Raw genomic sequence first — 19,759 nt, 5'->3', positions numbered from 1 at the left:
ACAACTGCTATCACCCAGGAAATTCCAGGGGATTTAGGAACTCTGTGTCAGGAACTAAGGTCAAAGACCAAATAGTAGAACAAATCCTAGGGCTTCTATTTCTTAAGAAATTACACAGGTTTTAGGAGCTCTGTGCCAGGAACCAGGGGCAGAGACCAATACATGTATGTGTTATTATCTCACAACACACCTATTAGACTGGGCAAAGTCCAGAGTACTGACAACACCAAATGCTGGCAAAGATGTAGAGCAACAGCAACTCTCATTCACTGCTAGTGGGAATTCAAGAATAGTACAGCCACTTTGGGAGACCGTTTGGCAGTTTCTAACAAAGCTAAAGATACTATTATCACACTGTTCAACAATAGCATCCCCTTGGTATTTACCCAGATGAATTGAAAACTTACGTCTACACAAAATATGCACATGGGTATTTACAGCAACTTTACTCATAATTGCCAAAACTTGGGAGCAATCAAGATGGATGAATGAACTGGTACATACAGATAATGCAGAAGCCAATAAAAAATGATCAGCCATGAAAAGACAACAAATACATACCACTGACTGAAAGAAACCAACCTAAGGCTACATACTGTTTGACTCCAACAATATGGCATTCCAGAAAAGGCAAAACTATGGAGAATAAAAGATTAGTGGCTGCCAGAGTTTAGAGGGGAGGGAGGGATGAAAAGGCAGAGCACAGAGCCTGTTGAAGGAAGTGAAACCATTCTACTACAATGGTAGATGCAGGTCATTATACATTTGTTAATGCCCATAGAATGTACAACACCAAAACTGAATCCTAATGTAAACTATGGGCTCTGCCTGACGACGATGTGCCAGTGTAGAAATACTGACTGCAACAAATGTACGACTCTCACGTGGGATGATGATAGTGAGGAGGTTGTATGTGTGTGGGGACCGGGGGTATATGGGAACTCTCTGTACTCTCTACTCAGTTCTGTTGTGAACCTAAAGTTTTTCTGAAAAATGGAGTTACTTCCCTGGCGGTCTAGTGGTTAAGACTCCAAGCTTCCAACGCAAAGAGTGCAGGTTCACTCCCTGGTTCAGGGCACTAAGGTCCCATACACCTCAAGGCCAAAAATAAAGCTTATTAACTAAATAACAAGAAGAAGAAGACAGTATCTGAATTCCTGGCTAGCATAACTAGAATGCTATGTACACAGGTGATTTGATACATGGCCATGTTTGAAGAGCCATACCTAGGACCATAAAAAAGTCAAATCATGATTTTACTACATGACATTGACATTATCTTTTAAAATATTTGAGATGAAATAATGTCTTTTGGTTCTCTTTTTAACACTAGCACTGGTTTAGAGCTCTATCTTCAGATTAAAAGTTGAATTCAAAGAATAGCTTTGAAATAGAAACATTGTTGCTGTATAGACCTTTACTTTTTTAAACTCTCAATGGATATCATCTTTCCAAATTTTATTTTTCTCACTAAATTAATCTTCAGGAAACTATAAAATGTACTTTCCACCTTAGAGTCAGATTGCTTGTTTGATGCCTTTAGCTATTTACTTGTTATATGACCTTGGGCTCCACAAGAAACTCAGTTTCTAAAAGTTTCTAAAATGTCACTTATAATGCATGCACCTGGGGTTGGTGTAAGGCTTAAATGTGATGGTATATGTGAAAGTGATCTTTAAATTGTAAAGAAGTTAACAAATCTGAGTTATTTTTATATATAAAATACTTAAATATAAAATACTCCAGATGTAATTTTAAGATCACTATATAAAACCTCCCAGAATTTAAATGTTCTTGGAAGTTAACAATCATCTCATTAACTTTTATTTTCTTGTTACATAAAATCATGTTTAACATAGAATGCATGATCTGGTTTCATTTTTGTTTTAAAAATTACTTAGAAAATTCTTTGGTGGACAAGTTGTTAGGACTCTACTTCCACTGCTAAGAGCCTGGGATTGATCTTTGGTCAGGGAACTAAGATCCTCCAAGCCACATGGTATAGTCACACACAAAAATTTAGATATGTATGTGTGTGTGTGTGTGTGTGTGTGTGTGTGTGTGTGAATATATCATATAAGCCATATAGAAAAGTCTTGCAAGATACACATTTTTAACTTGGCCCTCAAGTTCTTTGATATTTCTTCCACTGAATGGCGGAGTATATGGCTCCTTCCTGTTGAATCTGGACAATCTTGTGGCTGTTTTGAACAAAAGAGCGTAACAGAACTGATATAGTGTGGATTCTGAAGTCAATTCATAAAATGTCAGGGAGCTTCTGCCTGGTTCTCTTGGAATGACTACTCTCCTAAAGTTTCCTCTGGATATTCCTCTTAGAACCCAGCCGCCATGTGTGAAAAGTCCAAACCACACAGGGAGACCAAACCTAGATGCTCCAGACTCCAGTCAAGAATTGCAGCTGAGTTTGGCCTCTGTGTCATTCCAGGGTAACAAGCACACCTGTAAATAGAGAAGCCACCAGATGATTCCAGACATGGCTTGCGAGTCACCAGCACTTCTCTTCCCAAGTGAGTCCCCAGTATCACAGAGCAGAGACAAGCCACTCCTTGGTCCCCTGTCTGAATTCCTGACACTCTGTGTGCTTCATAGAATGTCTCAGGCCACTAAGTTTGGGGCTGTGTGTTATGCAGCAATAGATAATAATACACAAAATAAATAACTAATAATAGATAACTAAATGCCAAAGTAGTAGTATTGGGTTTAGAATATCTTTCTTATTTATAGTTCCAATTTCTCTGTAATGAGTATATATTACATACAAGCCAAACAATATTTTGCAAAGAACAATTTAAAAAATGCTTTAGTCTATGGTCATATCACCTTGAACACGCCCAATCTTGTCTGATTTCAGAAGCTAAGCAGGGTCCGGCCTGGTTAGTACTTGGATCGGAAACAAAAATACTTAAGTCTGCTCTCTCCAGGATTGATTTCCTGCTTATCCAGTTTCTTTAAACAAGTTCAGAAACTCTAAAAGGAAACTCCAAAGAGAAACTGAAACTCCAGTCTAAGAATGGAAAAGAGCCAAGGCCAATGTGTGGATTGCATAAATGATTGTGAAATTATTTCTCCCACATTACATTTATTTTCTTTTAAGAACTCAAATGATAAAATTTATTCCTTCACAAATTTTGAAAACTACTTGAGAGTTATTGAGATAAATGATTGCTGTAACCTATACAGCAAGAAGAAAGTTACAAAGGTACATTTCCCATAGTAAAGCCACCAACTAACTATACAAACAAGATGGAACAAGCTCGAATTATGTGAGGAATGTGTTCAAGCTCACAAACGGACTTTAATTACTATCCAAATTTTCCAAAGCAGGAATTAGTGTATCAGTTTTAGAGTAAGAATTGGGTAGATTTTTTTAATATATATTTAAAAATAACTCAGATTTGTTAACTCCTTAACAATTTAAAGATCACTTTCACATATACTATCACATTTAAGCCTTACACCAACTCCAGGTGCGTGCATTCGAGACTTTTAGAAACTGAATTTCTCATATGGCCCAAGGTCATACAGCAAGTAAACAACTGAAGACATCAAATGAGTAATCTGACTCTTAAGGAGGAACATGCTTTTCATCGGATTCTCACGTAAGTGCATCCTTCTTTCCATAGCATCTCCAGGTGTAAGAATTCACCCAAAGTGGAAAGGGAACATTTCCTGCTCTTCAGCTGTGAGCGCTGAAGTTAAAAACCCATGTATAGTATGTCTGTTGGGATTTTGGCCACAAGCAGGAGAAAGCTGCTCTGGCTAATTTAAGCAGGAAAGGAAATCTATTGAAAAGATACTGGGCATCTCATGGAATCTTTGGGAGACTGTGTATACAGGTCTGTACTCACATCGATGTGGGATCCAAACTCGCTAGTGCTATCCCTGGGTGCAGCCACTGCAACTTCCCCCTCACCCCACCGATATTGGATGTCAGACACTGGGCGCTGTTGCCAGAGGTACTGCATCTGCGTCTCCAAACAGCTACCAGAGAACATTCTGCTGGGCTCCTTCCTCACACAGTTATTTTCATTTCAAGATCTAGGTCATGCGCCCTGATTGATCCGCACTGTCTTAGCTGCAGAAAAGGCTCAGGAAGTACATTTTTGCTATTTTTCAGCTTGTAGAGTGGAAGTCTGACTCTGCCTCACAAAGCTACGGGAGTTCCCCTGTCACAGGTTTATATGATGGAAAGACAGAAGGATAGGTGACCTCTGTCTGTGATAAGGACCCTCCATTCCCCTCAGGAGGAAATTGAAGTTGGTATGGATTTTGCACCTAAGTGAACTTGATGGCACCTTGTTTGTGCAATGCTGACTACCAATAAATTAATGACTGTGTGATTTTTTTTTTACTGGACAAATAATAACATGCACTTTCTAACATTTATCATCTGTCAAGCATCATCAGGAGCAGGTTTACTATAAAGTTAATGAAGGAAAAGCTTCTCTTTCACAAGGGACCTATCCAAGGTCATGCACTTAATTTTGTTTTTGTCACTTTGTATCCTTTTTCTTTAAAAAGGGACCTGCAGGTTACATAACATTTAGGCCCCACAAAACCAGGATGCACCTCTGAGCTCTTTGCTAGATGCTCGGCATGTGCTCCGTTGCAGCAAACTGCAACCCCATGCATGGTAGCCTGCAAAGTGCCTCTGTCCGTGGAATTCTCCAGGCAGGAATACTGGAGTAGGTTGCCATTTCCTTCTCCAAGATACTTTGTATATATTAGCTCCAATTTTTACAACTACATACAACACATAAGATAGTTAATAAAGGGTAAATATTGTCTGTAAATCCTGCCAAACCCTGCTTCCTTCCATTTTCCTTTCACAAGTATTTTGTATTCCTAACTCCATCTGAGCATCTGCTTCCCAGAGAACCCAACTTTCAACAAATTAACCACTAACTTAGTTCATAATTCTGTGGGTCATTGATCTGGGCTGGGCTCAGCTGAGGTGGTCCGTCTCTGCTCCAGTTTCTCATCATCAGGCTAGGTGGACTTGTTCACATGGACTTCTTCACTTTTTCACATGGCAGATAGAAAGAACTCCAAGACAGAAAGCAGAATGCCCTTAAAATCTAGACTCTGAACTGCCACAGCATGGTTTCTGCCATCATCTACTAGCAGAAATAAATCACAAGTCCAGGCCAGGTTCAAGAGGAGAAACAAACTCTACCTTTTGATCAGAGGAGCTGTAAAGTCACAATGCAAAGGGTTGGGTACAGGGCAGGGTGAAGAATTGGGGCCAATTTGCAAACTGCTACAGTAGGTGTGGTCAAGTAATTAAGTTTGTTAACAACTGAATGATCAAATACTAGCAGAAGTGAAATACGCATTTATGAGCCTGGATCTTCAGACACAGAGTTGTGCCTCCTCCACTCCTTCTCTGTTCCCTTCATATGGAATCCATCCAATTTTATTATGCAAATGTTATCAGTGAGGAGCTTTAGAAAGAACCTAGGTTCTTGAGGAACCAGGGAGCAGAGCTGCCCTGCTGACCAGGAACATTTACATCCTAACTGTACAAGAGAGAGAAAAAAACCTTTTTTTTTTTTTTTTTTGCTGCTGAGTCACTTCAGTCATGTCCGACTCTGTTCTGTGCGACGACCCCATAGACAGCAGCCCACCAGGCTCCCCGCCACCCCCCCCTCTCCCCGCCGTCCCTGGGATTCTCCATTTTGGGACTGTTTGTTATGGTAACTTATTATTACCCTAACTAATGCATATGAAAATTGATAGAGGAACTGGAAGCTGGGGGAAAGTAAAACTGTTAAAGAGGAGTTTTAATAAGCCTTGCTGGGAGTTGTGCAATGTAATCCCCTTTTTTTTTTCCTTGAGCAACCTCATAGGTCTTCATCACTCATCACTGGATTTTATTTATTTTTTCCCAGAAGTGTCAATATACTGAACTAGCTCTTAAGAAAGCATGGGGCAATCTGCAAGGACTACTGGTATGTGGATTACAGTATCATTACCTCATTTTTCAGATGGGGACACTGAATTTAGATAACAAATAACTGATGAAAACAGTATTCCAATCCTAATTTATCAGACCCCCAACCCATTTCCCACCTAGGCAGTTATTAGGTTCATTTCCCCCTTGTGAATGTAGAAGAGATTTTCTTCTCTCTGTTCTCATCTTCAGAGTGGGTAGAGAAACTTCCCATTCTATTCAATGACAGGTAGTAGTCCATAGGGATACATCACAGAAAGGCGACCAGGACTCCAAGACTAATATTCTCTTTGGATAAAGAGAAGCAAGAGAGTTCACCCAAGTCATCTTCTTGCCAAAATTACTACTTAGATGAAATTATAACTCATTTGGAATCTTTATTAATTAATTTAGTGAGAGAACAGCTGGGTTGGTGCCATCTATGCAGAATGATAAAGGTGGTTCATGTTTCAGCCAGAAATCAGAAGAGAAATAGAAGCAGGTCTAAAATTGGCAAAATGCTGCAGCACTCTGTTGTTCGCCAGAGGCTTTGTTTCTGGCCAGAACTGTAGTATATTTAACAGTATTTGCATATTCCTTCAAGCAATATGTGGTATGTATGTGTGCCTGTACACAAAGGATTATATGGAAAATACAGCATCTTCTACCTGTACTATCAGGCCAAGATTTAGTACCTTGTAGTTTTCTGCAACTAAGCAGGAGGGAGAAAATGTCTAATGCCTGGCATTAAATTTTGCTTTCCAGTTCCAAATAACCATTTTAAATCTCAGGGCTTAAATAGCAACAGATTCAAAAAGAATTTATATACATAATTAACTATATAACTGATTACACTTGCCTGAATATACACTTGATTAGTTTAGTGTTCCTTCTGTACATGTTTCCAAGCAATAGTATATTTGGTGAATTGAAACAGAAATAAATAATGATATGAAATTTACTGACAGCTAAATTAAAATAAGATTTTGAAAACATCTTCATATAATTCAAAACTATAGTCATAGAATTAATTGTTTTGTGTATACATGCAAAACACGCCAAGTAATAATGCTGTCAGGATTATTTCTCATATGCAAATACAGAAAGTTAGTGGCTCTTAACCAAAACTTGAAGCTGAAAAAAAGCCTTGCACAATATCTAGTTCAGCTAATCATATTAAAGATAAAGCAACTGAAACCCAGAAAGGATTCTCAATGAGTTCACAATCACTATTTCATTATTATTAATCAAATTTTGTTATTATTTTATTATTATTATTATAACCCACTCCTTGAACCAAGAACTTCCAGATGTTCAAGCTGGTTTTAGAAAAGGCAGAGGAACCAGAGATCAAATTGCCAACATATGCTGGACTGTGGAAAAAGCAAGAGAGTTCCAGAAAAACATCTATTTCTGCTTTATTGACTATGCCAAAGCCTTTGACTGTGTGGATCACAATAAACTGTGGAAAATTCTGAAAGAGATGGGAATACCAGACCACCTGATCTTGAGAAATTTATATGCAGGTCAGAAAGCAACAGTTAGAACTGGACATAGAACAATAGACTGGTTCCAAATAGGAAAAGGAGTACGTCAAGGCTGTATATTGTTACCCTGCTTGTTTAACTTCTATGCAGAGTACATCATGAGAAACGCTGGGCTGGAAGAAGCACAAGCTGGAATCAAGATTGCCGGGAGAAATATCAATCACCTCAGATATGCAGATGACACCACCCTTATGGCAGAAAGTGAAGAGGAACTCAAAAGCCTCTTGATGAAAGTGAAAGTGGAGAGTGAAAAAGTTGGCTTAAAGCTCAACATTCAGAAAACAAAGATCATGGCATCCGGTCCCATCACTTCATGGGAAATAGATGGGGAAACAGTGGAAACAGTGTCAGACTTAATTTTTCTGGGCTCCAAAATCACTGCAGATGGTGACTGCAGCCATGAAATTAAAAGACACTTACTCCTTGGAAGGAAAGTTATGACCAACCTAGATAGCATATTCAAAAGCAGAGACATTACTTTGCCAACAAAGGTCCGTCTAGTCAAGGCTATGGTTTTTCCTGTGGTCATGTATGGATGTGAGAGTTGGACTGTGAAGAAGGCTGAGTGCCAAAGAATTGATGCTTTTGAACTGTGGTGTTGGAGAAGACTCTTGAGAGTCCCTTGGACTGCAAGGAGATCCAACCAGTCCATTCTAAAGGAGATCAGCCCTGGGATTTCTGTGGGAGGAATGATGCTAAAGCTGAAACTCCAGTACTTTGGCCACCTCATGCAAAGAGTTGACTCATTGGAAAAGACTCTGATGCTGGGAGGGATTGGGGGCAGGAGGAGAAGGGGACAACAGAGGATGAGATGGCTGGATGGCCTCACCGACTCAATGGATGTGAGTCTGAGTGAACTCCAGGAGTTGGTGATGGACAGGGAGGCCTGGTGTGCTGCGATTCATGGGGTCGCAAAGAGTCAGACACAACTGAGTGACTGATCTGATCTGATCTCTCCTTCCTACCTTTAAATATTTTCTTTTATTTATCTATTAATTTACTTATGTATTTCTTTGTCTTCCCCAGGTCTTAGTTATGGCACATGATGTCTTCCAGCTGTGGCATGTGAAATCTTTAGTTGTAACGTGTGGGATCTAGATCCCTGACTAGGGATCAAACCAGGACCCTCTGCATTGGAAGTGTGGAGTCTTAACCACTGGGCCACTAGGGAAGTCTCTGAAGTATTTTCTTATCAACTGCCGAAATAAAAAAGAGGAGAAATGAACTCCAGAGGCCAAACCAATCTCAGAATCATAAATGAATTTCTCTTTCCTATTAAAGGGTATTTAATACATTATTTCCACACACAAGTGTTTACCTCTGGCACATAGTAGGTGCTCAGTATTACTTGAAAGAATTAATTCTTCCAGGGTTAAAAAGGTTGGGGGGGGGCAAGAAGAATCAGATTTGCCCAGCATGTAGGTTCATTGTAGAAGGGTCTTTCATTCCACCTCACCTGATCTGCTCCCCTTATGCCTCAAGTCTCAGTCTAAATAACACTTCTCTAAGAAAGGAATGCCTGTACAGCCCCCTCCCATCTCTAATCACAAAACTAGGGTAATTGCAGTTGTACTTATTCTGCACAACCTTGATCAGAATTTCATCTTTAATTACGTATGTATATGTGTATCATGTGTCTCTTTCCCACTAAATCAAAAGTTTCTTGTCAGAGTTTTTGTCTGTCTTCACCACTGTTTCTCTGATACCTTGCAATAGTATTCACTGCCCTTTAGTCAATCCTAGAGGAAGTGAACCCTGAATATTTATTGGAAGGACTGATGCTGAAGCTGAAGCTCCAGTACCTTGGCCACCTGATGAAAAAAGCCGACACTTTGGAAAAGACCCTAATGCTGGGAAAGATAGACAGCAGGAGGAGAAGAAGGTGACAGAGGATTCGATGGTTAGATAATATCACTGACTCAATGGACATGAATTTGAGCAAACTCTGGGAGATAGTGAAGGACAGGGAAGCCTGGTGTGCTGCAATCCATGGGGTTGGAAAGAGTTGGACACAATTTAGCAATAAACAACAACAACAGCATTTCCCCCTAACAAGTACTTTCTAAACATGCGCTGACCTTGTGGGTAAATAACTGAGTAAATAAACAAACAAGCCTGTGGCAAAATCACATTTGACTAGACAAACCTACAGAAGAATATATAATTTGTCTTTCCTTGAACTGTTTAAAATGAAAGAAAAGGAAATAAAAAACCACTCATAACAGACATTTGAAAATCAGAGTTCCAGATCAGAGGCAAATACAGACAAAATTGTATCAAGAAAATAAAATGGTTCTAAGGAAATATATTTAGGAAAAAATGGCTCTGACAGAATATTTATAAATATACCCACATTGCCCACAGTAAACAGGAGCACTTTACCTTTGAAGCAAGCCCAGCAACGCTGGGGCAAGAGTAGTATCTGACATGTGAACATCACTGAATGAATGGAAAGATAGTCTTACATGTGCTTTTCTTTATCCTTCTGCACTGGCAACTGTTATGGAAACATCAAGATGAGGGGCAAGGACAGTCTTACCACAATTTTAAAATCAGAGTCAAAAGCCTTACTGCAAACTGTTCTTGAAAAACCGCCATAGCTCCTCAGTTGACTTATTGGACAACCAACAAAAATGAACTTGAGCTGATGCTTGTATCCATCATAATAAGTGAGGCAAGAAATAAGAACCAGATTTTCAAAATGAAGTCAAGAGCTTCAAAAGCAGAAAGGAGATCTAAACCTAAAGTTAAAGGCTGTTACATTAAAAATACTTGGCTATACTTTTGTGAATTACAAAAATAAATAAAGGAAGTGGCATACAATGGTTTACATACACTGTTTAACACACATCTTACAACTAGAAAAATCAAGTTCCAGAGAGGAAACACATACCAAGTGAAGCTTTTATCATCAAAGCCCAAAGAAGGCTCATTATAATAATGTTTCTAGACACAAGGATCAAAGAAAGAATCCACAAAGAAGCAAGGTTCAGGGAACTCTTTATATCATCAACATGAATATATCAGAGGAAACATGGGAAAAAAGGATGAACATGACAGTGGTAACCCGCCGAGGAATGTGACATAATGGAGAAAATTTGGCTGTCAATGCTCCAAGTATTTGTTATAGTGAAATTGACAGAGAAAAGAAAGAAAACCAAAACATCTAATGGCAAAGCTAAACCAAGCAGAATGCAGATGAACATATGACTATATTCTGCTTTGTCTGCTACCTCTAGGGCTTCTAGCTTAAATTGTACAAAACCTCTCGAATAAAGCTCTTTTTACCGAGGCCAACCTCGCTGCATCGTCCAGAACTGTTCATCACATGATAGGCCAATAAATCGAGATGAGTTGTTGGGGCAAAGAATAGCAACTTTATTTGGAAAGCCAGCAGACTGACAAGATGATGGACTGGTGTCCCAAAGAACCATCTTTCCTGGGTTAGAATTCTAGCTTTTATACTAAAAAGGGACAGAATGTGGTTGGTTGTTGCAAACTTCTTGGGGTCAGAATCCTTTGTTCTCTCTGCTGTCCACATAGGTCAGATCATGATATTCTTGTAAACCTCCAACAAGACAAATGTTATTCTCTGATCTGCAACTGAATGGAAAAGTGTTACATCTTTAAAGGTCAGAGCCTTGAGAATGGGCTATCCTGAATACTTCAGGCTATAGGCAACATTCTTAACTTGTAAAAGCAATAGGATACAAAGGTTAAAGAAAAACAGATCAAAAATGGAGTCAGATGTTCTTCCCTACTACAATCTTGATTCAGACACATTCTATTTTCATCATAGTTGAGAGTTTATGAACATTCTTTCAAATGTTCTGTAAGCCAGCAAGCATTTGTTGACATACTATAGATAGCCCAAAAGATAATCTTTTAAAAAGGTAATTTAACTTTTCTTAAAATTTAAATTGAAAAGCCCCACTCGTAACACTTTGATTCAGAAAACAGAATGGTATCCAAAGGCAAACCAATAGTTTCATTAGGAGAATTTGTTTGAGAATTTTAAATGCTAAGACTAGAATAGTAGCTCTTTAGACCAGTGCTGCTCAAACTACCTGTGATGAAGGACCAGGTTTTTTCCAATCTACTGCAGACCCATTCTTTTGGTTGTTTTGTTTTGTTTGGCCATGCTGTGAGCAGCTTGTAGGACCTCAGCTCCCTGGCCAAGGATTCAACCCAGGTCATGGCAGCAAAAGCACAGTTCAGTTCAGTTCAGTCACTCAGTCGTGTCCGACTCTCTGCGACCCCATGAATCGCAGCACGCCAGGCCTCCCTGTCCATCACCAACTCCTGGAGTTCACCCAGACTCACGTCCATCGAGTCAGTGATGCCATCCAGCCATCTCATCCTCTGTCGTCCCCTTCTCCTCCTGCCCCCAATTCCTCCCAGCATCAGAGTCTTTTCCAATGAGTCAACTCTTCGCATGAGGTGGCCAAAGTACTGGAGGTTCAGCTTTAGCATCATTCCTCCCAAAGAAATCCCAGGGCTGATCTCCTTCAGAATGGACTGGTTGGATCTCCTTGCAGTCCAAGGGACTCTCAAGAGTCTTCTCCAACACCACAGTTCAAAAGCATCAGTTCTTCGGCGCTCAGCCTTCTTCACAGTCCAACTCTCACATCCGTACATGACCGCAGGAAAAACCATAGCCTGGACTAGACAGACCTTTGTTGGCAAAGTAATGTCTCTGCTTTTGAATATGCTATCTAGGTTGGTCATAACTTTCCTTCCAAGGAGTAAGCGTCTTTTAATTTCATGGCTGCAGTCACCATCTGCAGTGATTTTGGAGCCCAGAAAAATTAAGTCTGACACTGTTTCCACTGTTTCCCCATCTATTTCCCATGAAGTGATGGGACCGGATGCCATGATCTTTGTTTTCTGAATGTTGAGCTTTAAGCCAACTTTTTCACTCTCCACTTTCAGTTTCATCAAGAGGCTTTTGAGTTCCTCTTCACTTTCTGCCTTAAGGGTGGTGTCATCTGCATATCTGAGGTTATTGATATTTCTCCCGGCAATCTTGATTCCAGCTTGTGCTTCTTCCAGTCCTGCGTTTCTCATGATGTACTCTGCATCATGAGTTAAATAAGCAGGGTGACAATATACAGCCTTGACGTGCTCCTTTTCCTATTTGGAACCAGTCTGTTGTTCCATGTCCGGTTCTAACTATTGCTTCCTGACCCGCATACAAATTTCTCAAGAGGCAGGTCAGGTGGTCTGGTATTCCCATCTCTTTCATAATTTTCCACAGTTTATTGTGATCCACATAGTCAAAGGCTTTGGCATAGTCAATAAAGCAGAAATAGATGTTTTTCTGGAACTCTCTTGCTTTTTCCATGATCCAGCAGATGTTGGCAAAAGGAAGAAAAACGAAAAGCAAAGGAGAAAAGGAAAGATATAAGCATCTGAATGCAGAGTTCCAAAGAACAGCAAGAAGAGATAAGAAAGACTTCCTCAGCCATCAATGCAAAGAAATAGAGGAAAACAACAGAGATCTCTTCAAGAAAATTAGAGATACCAAGGGGACATTTCATGCAAAGATGGGCTCAATAAAGGACAGAAATGGTATGGACCTAACAGAAGCAGAAGATATTAAGAAGAGGGGGCAAGAATACACAGAAGAACTGTACAAAAAAGATCTTCATGACCCAAGATAATCACGATGGTGTGATGACTGACCTAGAGCCAGACATCCTGGAATGTGAAGTCAAGTGGGCCTTAGAAAGCATCACTACGAACAAAGCTAGTGGAGGTTATGGAATTCCAGTTGAGCTATTTCAAATCCTGAAAGATGATGCTGTGAAAGTGCTGACCTCAATATGCCAGCAAATCTAGAAAACTCAGCAGTGGCCACAGGACTGGAAAAGGTCAGTTTTCATTCCAATCCCAAAGAAAGGCAATGCCAAAGAATGCTCAAACTACCGCACAATTGCACTCATCTCACACGCTAGTAAAGTAATTCTCAAAATTCTCCAAGCCAGGCTTCAGCAATACGTGAACCGTGAACTTCCTGATGTTCAAGCTGGTTTTAGAAAAGGCAGAGGAACCAGAGATCAAATTGCCAACATCTGCTGGATCACAGTAATCCTAACCAATAGAGCACCAGGGAATTTTCCTGGACCAATGCTTTTGTAAAACACAGTAAAAATGAATGACTGTACTAGGAAAATGAATTTTTTAAAAAAGACATACTAATCATGAGAGAAACATTAGACAAATCTTAATTAAGGGGCATTCTACAATATAACTGACCATTTCTCCTCAAAATTGTCAAGGCCATCAGAAAGAAGCCAAGAGGGGCCTAAGGTATGGTGACAACTAAATGTAATGTAGTGTTCTGGGTAAGATTCTAGAATAGAAAAGGACACTAAGAAAAAACTAAGGAAATCTGAATAAAGTATAGACTTTAATAATAATAATAATGCCTCAATGTTGGTTCATTATTATAACAAAAATTACTCTCAAATCTCTAAATGCTATAGAAGGTTTCTAAATTCTTACTCTTGGTTTCAGAACATATCTCATTATAGGCTGATAATAAATAGTTCATGGACTGGCACTAGCCCATGAACCACAATTTCAGTAGCACTGGTCTAGGCCAGTGCTTCCCAAATACCATGGTGAAGTTTTCACTGGGTACACAACCAATAAGAAAAAAAGGATAATGAATTGAATTTTCCATAAAGCTAATTTAATCTGATATAAAGCACCATCAATGTAATTTGATATAAAGGACCATTCTATATTCTGAAATTATCTCCTTTCTACATATTTAGGGGTATGTGTGTTCGTGTGGGTGTGTGAAACAATGGAGAGAGTAGATAGTAGCTGTCTTTGTTTGGATGCTTTTGCCTACAAATTATTGAACAGTGGTGGAAACAATAAAGATACTTATCATTTTTCATACAAAAATCCTGTACTTAAAGGAATTCCAAGGAAAGTCAAGTGCTGTGATTCCAGCAAGACTTCTTTCATCCTTGCACTGTGCCATCTGGTGAATGTTGGCTTGTCCCCTTAAGCTGGCTTTCTTCATGGTCCCAAGATGGCTGCAGTAGTTCCGGTTGTCCCATAAAGACAGCAATGTCCAAAAAAGCAAGGCTGCCAGTGGTGATTTACCATGACACTAAGGAAGCTTAAGCTTTAGAACCCTTCACTTTTACAGGTTTCTTCCAAGGTCCTGAAGAGGACCCTAGCAATCATTCACCTGGTCATGTATTTTTGTAAACTGAAAAAGCAAGATAATTTTATACCTTTTTCCTTAAAAAGGGCCCCCAAACTGTATAAGGTTCAAGCTCCATAACCTGGATCTTACCCTGAAGAGCACTTTTTCTTCATGTATCTCTCTTTTTAAGAATAAGAAAAACTTTTTCCAGAACTCCTGCATTATATATATCTCATTGACTAAAACTAAGTCAAGGCTCACTCCTAAAGAAATCATTGGCAAAGTGATGGGACTGCATAATTGGCTTATCCTAATCAAGATTCACTCCTTGCTGCAGAAGAGGAGTTCAATTACCCGGAATTCCCTGGCTACTACATACATGAACAAAATTGGGATTCTGAAAACAAGGAAGAAGAGTGTGAGATTTTAATATGCTACCAATGGTGTCTTCTCAGAAAGGATTTTTCTCCCTTAATTGTACTTGCAAAAGTAAAAGTTGGTGACCCCCTATTGGGTCCCCTGTTTAAAAACGAAAACTTTACTGGATCATGAAATTTAAAAAGCTGGGAACTTGCAGGCAGATCAATGAAGAGAATGAACATAATTAATAACTTTTAATGACTTGGGTTTGACTTACTTAGACTGCGTTATTTATTGAACAGTGCTCTCTGGAGAAACCTGCAGGAGAGAAGGGTAGTAAGATAGAACAGGAGTAAAAGCTAAGCAAAGCCATAGTTTCAGCTGGAGTCTAGTTTCACATTGATCCCATGGGGAGCTTTGGAATGTGTCTTGCATCACAGAGTTACTGCCTCCTCAAAAAAACAAGGAGCTGTGTTCCACACATCTGTCAGTTACTGGTTGGCTGAGGGGAAGTGGCTAACAACCTCCCAGCCAACTCTTGACTAGCTAGTTCTCTCTGGACTAGAGCAATTCTCTGGGGAAAGGTGCAGCTATGAATGGTTTGCCACCAACATGCACAGGCCCTGAGGGATGGATTGGACAGCCAAGTAATGGGATTTGGGTGGGATTCCATCAATGTCTAAAATATACCCTTCCATCGAGTAGTTTTCTGGTTATATATTTCAGAGGAAAAAGTGAAAAAACAGTTTTGTTCACGTAAATACATGGTATACAAAATAGGCTGGACTCATGAGCTATAATCATAAAGCAACTGAATTTTGTCTTTCACTATCCCTTCAAATTTATTAGATGGAACTGGTTCATCCTTTACCTCTGAATGAACTCAAGCAGTCTCATGACTCTTCTGATCCCTTTTAGGAAACAAAAATCCTTACCATGACTTGACATAAGCAAACCAACTTTAGTTGAAGTAGACTGTCTAGGCTGCTATACCCCACTCTTATCCTCTTGCTAACCATGGTTCCTGACCCCTTAGGCAGAGAGAGGAGTGAGCAAAAGGAAGAGGTGAGGAAGGCAGGAAATGGCTAACTTAAAATGGCCTTGAAGACTTGGTCCTAGCAAATGTTTAGAGCTTGGCTCTGTGGTTGCTTCAGAAACATCCCAATCAGAAATCTTTTACTTATAGCTTCCTTGATCTAAGCAATCATATCTTAAATCTGTCTGGTCTGTCTGTCTTACTCCTTCTATGGCCCATAATAATTTCTTCAGAGTTTCTGTTAGGCCATCATCACCCTTCAGGAAACCCTATCAGACTGTATGTATGGGTAGGTATTCTCACCACTCTCTCTCTCAAACCTGGGTCTTAGGAAACATTTAGGAAATCTTGGCCCCATTCAATTTTATTTGCCTGTCAGCAGCTAGCCAGCCCACTTTCATCCTTTAAATTCCTGGAACCGAGCCTGTTTCACGAGGCTTGAGTGAGGAGCATCCACCCACCAGCTCTACTCTTTGATGGCAGTTGGGGAATCCATGTAACAGCTCTCGCCAATCCTTTCTCCCTCATCCCATCTATGCTCTCGGTGTGGGTGAAGGATTTAAGAGCCAATTAACACTGAGTGACTTTCACTTGCACTTAACTCTGTGCAGTTCAGTTCAGTTCAGTTGCACAGTTGTGTCCGGCTCTTTGCAACCCCATGGACTGCAGCACACCAGGCCTCCCTGTCCATCACCAACTCCCAGAGCTTGCTCAAATTCATGTTCATCCAGTCGGTGATGCCATTATCCTCTGTCATCCCCTTCTTCTCCTGCCTTCTATCTTTCCCAGCAACAGGGTCTTTTCCAAGGATTCAGCTCTTTGCATCAGGTGGCCAAACTATTGGAGCTTTAGTTTCAGCATCAGTCCTTCCATTGAATATTCATGACTGATTTCCTTTAAGAATTGACTGGTTTGATCGCCTTGCAGTCCAAGGGACTCTCAAGAGTCTTCTCTAACACCACAGTTCAAAAGCATCAATTCTTGGACACTCAGCTTTCTTTATGGTTCAACACTCACATCCATACACGACTACTGGAAAAACCATAGCTTTGACTACATGGACCTTTGTCCACAAAATAATGTCTCTGCTTTTTAATATGCTGTCTAAGTTGGTCATAGTTTTTCCTCCAAGGAGCAAGCGTCTTTTAATTTCATGGGTGCAGTCACCATCTGCAGTGATTTTGGAGTCCAGGAAAATAAAGTCTGTCACTATTTCCATTATTTCCTCATCTATTTGCCATGAAGTGATGGGACCAGATGCCATGATCTTCATTTTTTGAATGTTGAGTTTTAAGCCAGCTTTTCTATCATTTAAATTTAAATGAATCAAAATTGAGAATTCCCTGATGGTCCAGTGGTTAGGACTCCATGGTTACACTGCAAAGGGTGTGGGTTTGATCTCTGGTCAGAGAACTAATATCTCACAAACTAAATGGCACAGTCAAAAAAGTAAAAATAAAGAGATAAGTTAATCAAATTTACAAATTAATCAAAATTACAAAAAATTAAAAATTCAGTCATGGTACTTATAAGTCAAGGGCTCAATAGTCATATGTGGCTAGAGGCTCACACAGGAAACACAGATATAGAACATTTCCATCATTGTAGAAGGTACTATTGATTCTTTGATTTTTGAACATCTACTTTAAAGTCTTTGCATAGTGTTCTGAACTTTTGGTATCTGAAACACCATACCTTAAAGCCTCAAGCAAAGCCTAATAAACTGTTCCACATACATTTAAAAATGTGAGATGCATTAATATAACTAAATAGGATTTTCCCATGAATCTCATCTCATGTATAGTAATCATTACATTCTTAAAGCTGTAAAAATCTTACAAGGACTACTTCAATTGCTTTGCTTCAGCTTACATTCAATTAATATGTCCTAATTTATCTTAGAGAACATATTTGAATATCATTTAATAAAGTTTGTATTTGTTGAATTTGCACTTTTGAAATTACCCTTTGTTATATTTTATGTCCAATGCAGCAATAATTTAAATATGGGTCATTGAGGGAGTACCTTGGTGGCCTAGCGGCTAGGGCTCTGTGCTTTCACTGCCATGGACCTGGTTCAATCCCTGGTCGGGGAACTAAGATCCTGCTAACCACTCAGTGCAGCCAAATAAATAAATAAAATAGTTCATCAAAGTATAAATATAGTAATGAAAATAATAATGTAAACACTATACTTGAGAACAACCACATAAAAAGTGACTAGAAATCTAGAACAAATATACAATGTATACTGATTTCTTATAAGTAACAAAAGATGAAAAATACAGACAAGAAATATGATTAATCTTTGAAGGTGAATGACAGTCATTACTTAATTTATTCTCTAGTTCTCAGCAATGTTTTCTGCTTCAAAATGTTGCCAACTAGTAGCACGAACCCTTTGTGTAATGTTCTAACAAAGCATCATGACCGCTCTGATGAACCAATCATCTGTTCTATTTCAAAACAAACAGAAAACAAATAATATTCTCCAATATGAAAACAGTGAAATTTGCTGCTGGATCAAAACAATGCCCATCATTCATTCTTATGAACCTTATTAAAAGTAATAATACTTTGCAAGTAAAGTGCATGTCATGGCATTGCTGAACAATAGCTGCAAAGCAAATGATAAGAATCATATTCAGAGAGAAGACAGAAAAAGCTATTGGCAAATCCCTTAATGAATGACTCTATTGTAGAAGCTAATAACCAAGGCACACATGGTGGCAGAGTGGTTCCTATGCTTTGTGCATACTAGTACCTCATGCTAGCAGGAAGTCACCGATGAGAGTCAGGGTAGAAATCAGACGTTGGCACATCATGATGTAACAAGTGGGTGAGAAGTTCTAGATGAGTTTTTTGTTCTCCTTATCCCTGAAGTGTTAGTCGCTCAGTCGCGTTCAACTCTATGCGACCCCATGAACTACTGTAGCCCGCTGAGCTCCTCTGTCTATGAATTTTCCAGGCGAGAATACTGGAGCGGGTTGCCATTTCATACTCCAGGGGGTCTCCCTGGCCCACAGCTCGAACCCAGGTCTTATGCTAGTGGAACTTTTTATTGTTACAAATCATAGCAACTTAATGTGCAGACTCAAACCTGTAATTTTCATATTCTTACTTTTTTTTTTATAACACGACAAACATTTTATATTGGGGTACAGCCAATTAACAATGTTGTGGTAGTTTCAGATGAACAACAAGGGACTCAGCCACACATATAAATGTATCCATTCTCCCCCAAACCCCTCTCCCTTCCAGGCTGGCACATAAAATTGAACAGAGTTTCATGTGCTATACAATAGGACTTTGTTGGTTATCCACATTAAATGTAGCAGTGTGTACATGACCTTCCAAGATCTTGAAGATCATAATTTTCATTATTTAAATGGAAATTAATTGTCATTAATTTTTAATTAATAAATTAAATCAATTTATTTTATTATAAATAAAATCAATAAATTGAATCATTTATTATGTAACTAATATAATAAATTGAATCATTTATTATATAACTAATATAATAAATTAAAATATTAAAATAAATAAATTTTATTATAAAATCTAATAAATCAAATTATATACTACATAATTAATATAAAATTTAAATTAATATATTTTATTATTACTAATTTATTATAATTAATAAACATGTTAATTTTTAAATTAATAAACAACATTTGGATGAAAAAAAA

This window comes from Bos javanicus, chromosome 10 (assembly GCF_032452875.1).
Source record: "Bos javanicus breed banteng chromosome 10, ARS-OSU_banteng_1.0, whole genome shotgun sequence".
Classification (NCBI taxonomy): domain Eukaryota; kingdom Metazoa; phylum Chordata; class Mammalia; order Artiodactyla; family Bovidae; genus Bos; species Bos javanicus.
The sequence above is the reverse complement of the archived record's forward strand: the minus strand, read 5'-3'. Positions refer to the sequence as shown.